This window comes from Solea senegalensis, linkage group LG21 (genome assembly GCF_019176455.1).
Source record: "Solea senegalensis isolate Sse05_10M linkage group LG21, IFAPA_SoseM_1, whole genome shotgun sequence".
NCBI classification, from domain to species: Eukaryota; Metazoa; Chordata; class Actinopteri; order Pleuronectiformes; family Soleidae; genus Solea; species Solea senegalensis.
Window position 1 is genome coordinate 12,030,869 of NC_058040.1, and position 12,453 is coordinate 12,043,321.

At 42.2% G+C, this 12,453-nt stretch overlaps 1 protein-coding gene across 2 annotated transcripts in view; it reads right to left on the reverse strand.

The window, feature by feature from the left end:
• The window catches only part of LOC122758693 (spermatid perinuclear RNA binding protein), a 79,496-nt gene extending 67,418 nt beyond the window's left edge, over window positions 1-12,078 (reverse strand). The window contains exon 1 of one of the 2 annotated variants that reach the window (XM_044012977.1): window positions 12,026-12,078. The gene's annotated coding sequence lies outside the window, so the exon portion shown is untranslated. Of the gene's footprint in view, window positions 1-9,289; window positions 9,437-12,025 lie in introns of those variants that run through there. The other variant, XM_044012976.1, reaches the window with a different exon arrangement.
• Window positions 12,079-12,453: the final 375 nt, after the last annotated feature.

Genomic DNA, 12,453 nt, shown 5'->3' on the forward strand with positions numbered 1-12,453 from the left:
TGTACTTAAGTGTGTTGTGATCATTTGTCCACACATTTACATTCATGCCAACCGGCCTCAACCGATAGGATGATTGACATCGCACAAAAGAGTAAGGAATGAATATGACTCACTTACATAATAATATAGCTCGTGTACTGTAGAAGGAAGGAAGCATAGTAAAACTGACCCTTTACTGGGTAAAGGACTATATTTGGTAACTTCCGCAGACATGTGATGCTCCAGACATCCGTGAAGTTCCACAAAGGTAAAAAGTAGGGTCTTCTCCTGCATCTATGTTAACATCTCAAAGAATAATGATGGAAAGTTGATGAAATCAATCAGGTGTGTTGGCGCAGAGGACAAAAGTCCCAGAGGACCAGGATTGGGAAACACTGTTCTAAAATGTTCTAAACATAATAATCCTTTCACTTTATTTGTGTTTTTCTTGTATAGTTGAGCAAGGAACCATATATGGTACCTTCATGGAACTACATTTCCTACATGTAAATTGTTCTTTTTTTCAATGTCTTGTTCTATCCTGCAATAACAATACAGTATTGATTTTTTTTAAAAGATGTTTTATTTTATTAGCCTGGCCTCTAGTGAATCCCAACAAATTGTTCCCCCCTTCGTTTTCCCTGTTCAAATGATCAGATATTTGATCATTACATATAAATGAGAGTGTCAAATTTCACGATTTCCACCAAACACAATCACAGGTCAAATGCACTACAGTACCAAGAATATATGTGGGGAAAATGGAGAAGGCAGAAGGCTGAACACTGCACAGTGCACACGCCTGATGATTTCAATGTGCCTGAGCAAATCACTGTTTCATGCACATTTTTATTTAATTTAGAAAAATAACTCGCCGCTCTAGTCTGCCGGTTGTTTGGGCTTGGTCCATTACACTCTGCAGTAACACACCAAGCTCTTTATCATCCTGTTAACAGACCCATTTTTCCACAAGTCTTAGCTCTGGGCTCTACAGAGTGAGTTGTCCAGTCCCATATCTACACTTGATATTTATAAAAGTCATTTGCTGGTTTCCACTTGCCATCATTCGGCGTCCCATCATGCATTTGTGGAAATAAAACCCGGTGTGAATTTTTTCCAGGCATCTACAGCTGCATCAATAAACACTGTGAGACTACAGATATGCATCAATAGCAAACACATCATAACCGTCTGACGCTAACCCTGCAGACAATAACGTAACTCACTTCTGAATGAAGGATGATTTCAGCACCATGGAGAGCAAACAAAACCCAGCGAAACACAATACAGTTCTCAACACAATCAAAGATAAAAAAGAATAACTTATGTGAACTCATAGCAGCCACTGCCACTAAGTCAGATAAGTCTCGGCACACACTGTTCCAAAAATATGTTACATATCAAAGTGTACGATTACATCATGTGATTTCATGTGTTTCATTACATCACGCTCCCTCACCGGAGACAGATTTTCAGTGGGAAAAACCACACGGAGGAGATCATTATCTCCTCCCCGTAGAACAAGGCTTTTGACAGAATCTGACAACCTCGATATTTAGGTCCAGGCGTCAAGACGCCGTAGATGTAGACATGCAGAGAGAACATTATTCTCCACAAAAAAATGAATCGCAAAGGGATAGGAATGGAACCATCGAATATTTGCCACGCAGACCAAAGACGGACGGAAATGGATTATCTTTCCTCCACATGTCTGTCTACTAGAAACGAGTCATCCGACAGAGAAAACACAACATTGTGCTTCACTGCTTCAAGTGCTTCAATTGAACTCTTCCACACATGGACTCATCCAGATCCACATCCAGCAGTGTGTGCTTTCTTCAAACTAAATTCACAGCCATTTTTATAAGGGAAGAAAAAAACAAAAAAGCTCATGTTTTCCAGCCAAATCTACAAGACAGACTTTAAAGCACTGTCTCGGCATCACACTTAATTATGTCAGAGGGAAAACAAACAGAAACAAACTCCATTGTATGAGAGTGATCCAGGGTTCACACACATCATGTTGACGCAAAGAGGAGTGGCTAAGGAATGAAAAATGCCATCACTGGTGCAGTGTCCACAGCTTATTGAGCGGCTTTGAGGTGCATTCAAGAAACCTCGTAAATTGCATCACACTAAATAAATGCCGACTGCTGCTGACACCTTTAATGAAAGGTGTGCGGGTGCAGCTCAGCTGACTCACTAGCTTAAGTTGTTGCACTCAACACACGAACGTCAGAAAGTCCCGAATCTTAAAATCCTTCTTTGCTGTATTTTTAATTGTGAAATGAAAAGAATACAAAAGTATGGAACTTAAAATCTTAACCTTTCTATAAAAAGCTAACTAAACAGTCTGTGTTGCTCCAAGGTCCAGTGGCTTCTGACCTGTTTTGCTGGTGCATACTCTTTGATTTCGATCTTGTAGCCAATCAAAATGCATTATTTTAAATGCCTATCATGTTTCCTTTTCTCCACCACATTTGAAATACAGAATATGCATTTAGAAATGACCTTTCGCATAACAGCAATTTAAATATTGGAATAGAAAGAATTGATTTGATCAATGCAATCAGTTGTTTGACTTTTTTAATATAATTACAAATAGTCACATGAACTCTAAATCAGCTTTTTTTAAATGCATGGCTGAGTCACATTGACATACTTTGTGTTGTTATCTTCAACACTTTCATACCAGGTGTGTTAAGCACTTCTACACCGGCTGTTCAGTCTGAATTTAATTTTGCTGATAACTATAAAGCTCCCCCTAGAGTCATATCAGGCCTCTTTTTTATCACTTATGAGCTCATGTTAAAAGAGCCCGGGCTCCTTGTTCTCCTCTCTAAACCGGCACCAGAATGTGAGTGAACCTTCGCTGTCTTCAAAGTTCTGAGGCTTTTCAGAACACTGGTGCAGCGCGAGGTTTGCAGCGATGCTGGGAAACTCTCTTCAGCCTTGTTGAGGTGTTGTGTCTGTAACTCAATGACTCATTAGTGAAGAGAAGGTGCCTACTTGAGAACCCAAATGTCATACCCACACTCACTCAGCCGGAAAAGCCATATACTGCAAGTGGTTAGCGCGATTGATGGTGCCGCGGGGGGTGATGTTTGTTTGAGATGGCACCGCATGGCAACACACTGTGTCGCTCACTTCCAGCCGAACTTATGACGAGCGCTTATCCGAGCTACAAATCACTTTGCACACATTTTTGCACACGTTCCAGTTGGTGTGACTGAGTTTCTGTGTTTTGAGGTTGGAAAAGGGAGAGCTGTCTGTCTGTCTGTCTGTCTGTCTGTGAGCTGCATGGCATTTGCTCTAATGAGATGTGAATAAAAAGCCAATGTTTTGCATCAGCAAATCATTGTTCAATTCCAATTGGGGCTGAGCGGTAAGGCCAAAAAGAGTTAATAATGATTTAAGAAAAAAATCATCTGACTGAAGTGAAAGTTGAAGAAACTTGTTAATTGTTTTAGACATTAGACATTTAAACAATTAAGTAACTGATTAACCGTTGTGGACCAATATTGAACCCTGTTCCATTACAATTGAAGAAACGTCTCTTTGTCAGTGCATTCAACTCACGACAGCCAAGAAATGACAGTTTACTGTCTTCCTTAAAACACAGGAAGGTTCCTCTTTAAGCCTTATGCTGTAACACACACACACACACACGCCCGAGTGGTGGCTCAGCCTGTCACTGATGTGTGTGTGTGAAGGAGAGAGACAGTGATGTGGCTCCAAAAGACCTCAGGAGAAAAGCAATGAAGTTTCCCTGCAAGTGTGCAAGTGAACTGTGTGTGTGTGTGTGTGTGTGTGTGTGTGTGTGTGTGTGTACACAAAGCCTGGTCCTAATGAGGCAGAATCTCATTTCTAAAGAACTGAAGAAGAAGTTTAAGATCTGCATTGTGGTTAGGTTAAGGTTCCAGGGTCAGACATTAACTGGTTAAAGGTTCAGGGATAATGCTTTGTTTACGCTGTACAAAGGAGTGGAAAACAGTGCAGTGTCCTAAAAAGAATAGCTGTGCACACTCTGTGTGTGTGTGTGTGTGTGTGTGTGTGTGTGGCAGAGTGTGCTGCTCTGTTGCATCCTCTCTGCTTTTTATCCCCGTCCTCCCAGCAAGCACAACAACCACGGGTGGATACGCCTCAGTAACTCTGAGACATATGAGTCAAGTGCAGTGGGGGGTGTGTACTGTATATATTACAGTAATATTTTTCATTCTGCAGCTTCATGAAGTTGCAAATAATATACATCAATCTTAATAGAGCTGACTCTTATATATACATACATGTACATAACATAAGGTTTTTTTTTTGTTACGGGTAAAGTAAGCATTTAAAAATATGTGTATTTCCACACTGATCCTGACAGTGTGTGAGCTGTGCATGGAGGAATGTGACCAGAATCCAATAAAACCTACTTTACTAGATGAGCGTCTTAATCAGATAAAGGAATCTCCCACACCCACACACACACACACACACACACACACACGTGGACCCACACAGCATCTCTCAGATAATCTCCATTACCAATTACGGGGTGATATGCCACAGCTTAACATTAAAGCAGCAATTAATCTGCTAACACCGTCAGTGGGTCACTGTAGCAGAGAAAACACTGCTCGCAGGCACCACAACACACACACACACACACACACACACACACACACACACACACAGACAAAGCAAAGGCATCACGAGACGCATTTCTTTCTTTTTTTAATTGCTTTCAAGAGAAATATTATTTTCCCTTATTTCTCCAGAGATGCAATACAAGATATAATGCGGAATTATTACCATATACTGTGCATTGAATATTGATCCCCCGGACTTTTCTTATGGATTCAGATCAAAGCAGTAGCATACACTGCTTAGCATTCGTCAAACCCTCTAAAGGCTTTAGGAATCTTGTGTTGGAGTATGACTTGAGATGAGTGTATTATTGTCTTTATTATGTTGTCTTCAAGCACATTAGTTCTGTCAGCGAGAAATAATATAATTTGAGCTCCTCTGCTGCTTTACTGGCTTCACTGCCATCTTTGTTTCTGACGGGGGAGGAAGAGGAAGCTGCGGTTTCCCCGATCTAAGCTCTTTTTTGACACAGTAGAGCAAGGACATGAGGACATGAGGACAGTCGTGGTGTGTGTGTGGTGACACTCACTCAGCCATAGTTGAGTGATGGAGCAGATGGGCCTCCCATAATAATAACTGTCAAACTCAGTCCATTCACTCCTTCTGTGCCTGCACATGTAACAGGCACAGAACGATGAAGCCAGAAGAGAACGCATTCTGATTTAAGGTTTTGTCATGACATAAAAAGTTCACATGAACATTTTTTTGTGGCGGTAAAACAAAAAACGCCAATTCTTTAGTCCCTGAGGATAGTGACTGATATGGAGCGGATAGATCAGTCAAAATAAATAAAAGTGTCAAGTGGAGAAATGTGTGGCTCTGTTCGTGTACAATCAACACACTTTCATTTCACTCAAATAAACCCGTGCACACATTAGATTTGCTGTGTGTAAATGAACATGCAGGACTTTCTTCAGTGTTTCCTCCAGCAGCGTCAGTGTTTTTTGGTCTTTTCGTTTACTTTGCAGAATCAGGATTTTTGCATAAACCCAAAGTGAAAGGTTAAAAATCCATCTGGAGCATTTCCTTTACCACTGTAATAAAAGTATATTTAAATAGTATGCACTGTATATCAATATTTCGATTTTCAAATGTCCGTGTAGAGGAGCGAATATGATAAAGTGCAGCAAGACGTGTAAATAAAAAAAAAAAAAAAGTATTATAAAAATACTACAATAGTAGTTTTTATTCATTTCACACAAAAAATAATAAGAAATGTGAGTAGAAAAAGTATGAGTGAGGGAGCGGTAAAAACCTATAAGGCCTTATATGAAAAAAATGTTTTGAAAATCACAGAAATCTATTTATCATATACAGTACACTACTTTAAGTAATGACACTGTTGCTGTATTTTGCACTGAGCATGCAAACCAAACAAACACTAAAATGTTTTAGTTCCCCGATGCATCATATGATGAAAGGTGTCTTTGTGTGAAGCAGCCGCGCGCAGTCAAAGTTCACGTTAACAGTAACTTCAGAGGCCGAACCCTGCAGAGTTCATCTCAGGTTCAGTGGTTGTATAGCTGCAGCCAACACACTGAAACCTTACATGGACATCGCTCACCCTCTCCCTCTCTGCTTGCTTCTGTCCCACTGTCTCTCTCTCTCTCTCTCCTTCATCCCTTTGTCTCTGTCCTTCCCTCTGGATTCCACACTGAGGTGAAAGGAAACAGGAACAGCTGCAGTGGCAGTCGGCTCTTCCTCTCGTAACGCGCGCGCACACACACACACACACACACACACGCAAACACACACTGTTCACAGCTTTGTTCATCAGTCACTTTGGAAGATGTTTCCTCAAACATGTTTATGTGACCAAAGACATTCTTGTTCCTGTTCCTGCAGATGGAAAGACAGACAGACAGACAGACAGACAGAGGGGGCGGCGACTGGTGTGTTTGCATGTGTGTATTTGCATTTGTGTGCGTGTGCCAAACAACACATTTGAAAATGAGATATGGTCATCTGGATGGATCTGATTCAGCAGAGTGCAGATGGGCCCTCTATTATTGCCAAGTGGAGGAATATTCAAAACAGTGGCACACACACACACACACACACACACACACTCTCTTGCTATCTGCCCTTTGTTCCATCTTTCCTGCATCACAGCACCACTGGGATTCTCCCCTAACTCCCTGTTGTGCTTACTGGAACCTTGGCTGCCAGCCGCTGTATTGGCCAATTAGGGCAGCTTTTACTAAAGCTACAGCCAATTGGATTAGGGCAACATTTCCTTGCCAGATGACACTCCAAATGTGCTGCTGTATGCTAGAATATGAGTAGTGGAGGGCAGACTCCTGTTTCGCTGATAAGCACTGGGCACCAGAATACACACACATACGCACACACACATAGGCACGCATGCTGCAGAGGCTGGAAAGCGAGACGTCCGAAGACGCAACTGTGCGTCGTCTCCCACTGAGTGTGTGCTACTTAGATTCCAACAGTTTAAAACCAAGAAGCGTAACATGAGGCAAACCAGAGCCCAGGCAGCCGAGGAGCCATGTTGCTGCTCTGAGGAGGGCACATACTGTAAAACAGACACTTGACACACACACACACACACACAGCTGAAAGAAAAAGCCACACCAGTAAATATACAAGACAAAAACACAAGAGGACAAACTTAAAAGTAAACAAACACAGAGAGACATTTTTATGATTGTTAAAAAAAACATACAAATAAAAGTCGATTTTTCGGACTTCAAGAATGAATTGTGCTGCACACGTGGCAAAGCCAAATCCAGTAATGGGCAGGATAAACAAAACTGACTGGAAGCAAATTTAATTGTGTTTGTTTTCTTGCCTCAATAGATCTAAACAGTTTAACTAATTAGAAAAGACTGCTTTTTCCCAGGTTTGTGGCTTTGATTATTTTGTCTTTACTCTATTTATTTTTTATTTTTATGTCCTCACAATGCAGGCGCCGCATTGTTGCCAATTGTCTCTGTGTCCTTAAATCAATATCCTGTATCCCCTCAAGGAATCTTGATGTTTTCAGAGATATTGGGGAAAGTCTAACACCAAAAACTAAAGAGGACTTGAAAAATGTTTAGAAATACCTTTGAATTTAATGATCCATCCTTATTTTTAAGTATAGCAGGACAAAGACACATCTAAACCCACAGAGTAGAAGAATGAGGTGGGGGAAAAAAAACCAGACATTTTTGTACAGAAATTGCAAAACAAATGAAAGATTTGCACAAAACGGCTGGAGAAAGAAGTGAAAAGCGAAACTGAAGTGACAAAGACACAACGTTTCTCTCTCTCTTTCCACTCATCCCATCATTGTGTTGATATTGATAGAGAGTTCACTGCCAAGACGATGCTTACGAGAAACAGTCTGGGAAAGTGCTCAACACACACACCCTGCTCAATCTCTGCTATACTTTGTTTTCCTTTGACTGCCTCAATAAAAACGGTCCTTCACTGACACGTCCAAATAAAGAAACTGAAAACGACTGACACCAAAGTGAGCGTGTCATAATTACCTTTAGTCCAGTTCACAGCACAAGTGGAGCCTTATACTCACAGCTGGAGAACTCTGTGTTCACACAGCTCTATAGATTAGGAGAGTGATGTATAAGGGCTGGGCACGAAAGACACAAAGACACCCTACATGTTCTCCAGGTGTGGCTGAAGTGTCAGCACAGACACTTTTGTGCATTTAAAAAAAAACAGGTTGGAGTGAACAGAAAATAACCCAAAGGCAACACAGGCCATTAAGGCTTGGAGACCACCGGGCACAAAGAGGGTGATACATGCGAGCACGCCTGCACAGCAGCGGGCAAACACAGTTCAATTAGACGCCCCAGTCAAGAATAACAACAAACAACAGACCTTACAGAGAAATGTACAACAACAACAACAACATACAGCTGTGTGACGGATTCCACCTGACGCACGAGTCAAAGACCTGTGTGTGTTCGTTTTTACGATCAGTGGCACATGTTTCGGTATGTCAACGAGCTGGTTCAGCAGGACACACACACACACACACACACACACTCAGATTATCAGCATTTCTTCCTCCCCTCTGTCATTCACACCATCACACGCGCCGGCGCCCGCGCGCGCGCACAAACACACACACACAGAGAAACAAACCGCACGCGCTGCACACAAAAGGTGCAGGCGATATTGGAGCCGCGCGAGGATGACAACCCCTAACAACACGGAAGAATAGCCACAACAAGGACGCGTTCCTTAAATGAAACAAACACATCACAATCTAAAGAGTTTTGGTTCATATTTAATAAGATCGCTGTGTGTTTTTACGCGCGGCTCATAATCTGGCAGCCACGGTGCGGAAGTGGCTGCGAGATATTATACACCTGCTCTGAAAGATGAACTGAGAGATGAAACCAAAACTGTTCACGCTCACTTCTTATTATTTATTATTTAAAGCCAAATACAAACGCTGCACACCCGCAACTGGAACACGTGTTAAATCACGAGTACATTGCAGTTCCTCTTTTCCTTATAAAAGAACTCGGGCGAAGAGAAGACGGAGATAAAGGATTTTTGGAATGAACTTAAAAACGTGGAAACATGACAAGGATTTAAACTTGTGTCACTCGGGTGTTTTGACAGCGCGGGCACACGCACGCACACAGCCTCTACTAAACACAATAACAATAACAATAATAAAACAACACTACAGCAGCAGACTCACAGTGTTTGGAGACGAGTCCGTGTCAGTGAAAGCGAAATATAGAAATCCAAACGGACGAATATCCGAGAAAGAAAGAGTCGATCTGAGCTGTCGCCGTTCAACTGCGACGAGGACAAGACTCAGACTGAAGGTGCCGCGACAACCGAGGCAGAGAGAGAGAGAGAGAGAGGGGGAGTGTGTGAGAGAGAGGGAGAGAGAGAGAGAGAGAGCGCAGGCGCGAGCAGAGTCCATTCACAAGTAAGAAAGACAAGAGACTTTAATAACACTGCATTTGTATTAAAGCTGCAACAGTAAATGATCGATTATCACTGGTTGCCCCCATTAATCACCAACTATTGATAATAATTTTTACACGTGATAAAAACAAAGTATCTAATTGTTCTTTACCTTATTAAATGTGAACATTTACTGGTTTTGTATGATATAGAATCCAGAAAAAAATAGAATGTCTGCAGAATATTTAAGGTTTTGGACAATGATTATTTTTCATTGTCTTACAGTACTGGTAAATAATAATAATAATACTAGAATAGCTCATGAAATCTAATTTATATGAGGTATCGTGATTTCAGGGAAAAAAAGACCCCATTTGCCTGCATTGTTGGTGCAACACAGAGTAAGTATGTTTCATGTCTGCAGTTGTTTGTTCACTTACTTTGTTACAACAATTAAAGTAAAATGTTATGTTGTTAGACTTGACCTCAAGGAGAAACTCAGGTGTAATTAACCCACATGAAGCGATCAGAAAGTTAATGTGGAAAACGGAATCCTAGACAAACGTCTCCATTTCCAGGGATTATAAATGTTGGTTTTGTGGAAGATACGGCTGAACTAGAGAGGAATTTCTGCATTTTTAAAAGAAAATGGTTTTGTACTGCAGCCTCATAGAGTGAGAGGAGACTTTGACCAATCACAGGGCAGTTTCAGGGGGAGCAGGTGCTGCTTTTGGATCTTCTACAACAACTAAAGGACTTGAGTCTTTTCCACTGCTGCAGCAACAACACAATCTCCCTCTGCTGTAAATAAACCTAAAGGAGAGAGTATATAGAGGGCATGCATCACCCTATATTGCTTTCATGTTGCAGCTCAATTCTATAAGAAGTTCATAAAGTAGCCTAAAATGTGAAGGCAGTATCAGCACAAAGTTCAATTTTAGATTCAATCCAGGTCAAATATGATGGTTTACTTGCATAGGGTTCATCAGAAGGAAACTATATCCTCTAAAATTCTTCACAAGTAGATTTTTGCGACTTGGCCAGTGTCATGTTGAGAAATTCACAGATCTCACATGTCAATCACTCTATTGTCTATTTTCCTTGATTCATTCATCTTCTACCACTTCTCTGCCAATCCCAGCTGACATGGGGCAAAAGGTGGGGTACACCCAGTCCATCACAGGGCCACATAGAGACAAACAACCATCCACTCTTTCTCACCTTCACACCTATGGTCAATTTAGAGTGTCCAATTTGCCTAATCCCCAAATCTGCATGTTTTTGGACTGTGGGAGGAAACCGGAGAACCCGGAGAAAACCCACGCACACGGGGCCCCTCATCTGACTCTGGGTCACAAACCCAGGTCTTCTTACTGCAAAGGCAAAGAGTGCTAACCACTACACCCACCGTGTGGCCCTAAATGGTAGAGATATTATGTTCTAATGAAGAAGAGCATAAACTAGCAATTGAGACCATTAACTCCTCAAGAAAATGTTTATTTATAGACTTCCATTCTTTTTTTGCAACCAGCAGTCGCCCTCTAGTGGCTCGTCAATATATTGTTACTTCTGGGTTGGCCTCATCCAGCAAATTAGAAGACTAATGTCCACTTAAGGATGATTATGTGAGATGTCCACATATCAGATCTGATCCAGGAGGATCCACTTCAGCATGCTAATCTTGAATGTCATCATCTTCCTCTGTAATGGACTGAAAGTACACAACTCTCCCGAGTCTCCACAATCTAACACTTTTAACACCAAATGTGACTCATTTGCTAAAAATAGAGACACAGAGAGGAACAAAGACTGCAGTGTTTAATTGCTGCGTCTCCTGGGCAGAAATAACCCACTGTATATGTAGGGAGGTTTAATGTAATTAATATGAGACGAATTGTAGCATATATACACACACATACACCCTTAAACCATGACTTCTCCGTCCACGAGAAGCAGACAGCCTTATAAATAATTCAGCAATAAAAAGCTTCTTGCCTCTGCTCGCCTGGCTGCATGTTTGCACCACCACAGAGCTGCTGTGCACGCATGCAGGCGTCAATCTCTGCGGGTGTTTAAACAATTAAACAACAAATCTGCAAGCAGAATAAACTTCCATCAACATTCTTGTTGCGCAAACGGCCATGGCCGGTCAGCCAAATGAGCCAGGGATTTACGAGGCTTCTGTCAACTATCAATAGCCCCGCGTGCCTGCGAGAGACGAGGGAGGGAGGGAGGGAGGGAGGCAAGGAAGGGAGAAGGGGAGGAGTGGATGAGTTTCAATGCAGATCGAGCGATCAGCGGATGACCGGGTTTGTCCTGCCCGAGCATCAGAGGAGAGCAGAGAATCACCCGCGAGCCAAGACACCGCACAATCCACGGGATCCTGTCCCGGAGCCGCGTGTCCTCACGCGCGCTCTGCGAGGACAAGACCGTGGAGAGAAAGTGTGCATGACCAAGGAAAGGAGATGAAGAGAGAGAGGGAGAGGGAGCGAGAGAGAGGACGAAAATTAAAGCCATTTACCTGACGTCCCGTTCAGGCTGCCGTCACTCACTGTGCCTGTCAGCGCTGCCTCCCTCTCTCTCTCTCTCTCTCTCTCTCCCTCTCTCTCTCTCTCTCTCTCTCTCTCTCCGAGCTGAACAGGAATTTAGAGAACGGGATTTGTTCACGTGGTCACGCTCGGTTCTCCTAATTGGCGGAGCCGCTGCTCGCTCGCACCTGTACACTGAAGGAAGGAAGGAAGGAAGGAAGGATGGAAGGGAGCAGAGGTGTAGATACAGAGGCAGCAGGTGCAGGATCGAGAGACAGAAGAAAAGAGTGGTGCCCCCCAACCCCTTTAATATGGTCTAATAAAGACCTGTTTTTTTATTATTTGGTAAAACATCTCTTTTTAAAGTTAAACATCTGTGGAAGAACAAATGCTAGTTTTGTATTTTTTGCATGGCTAAATT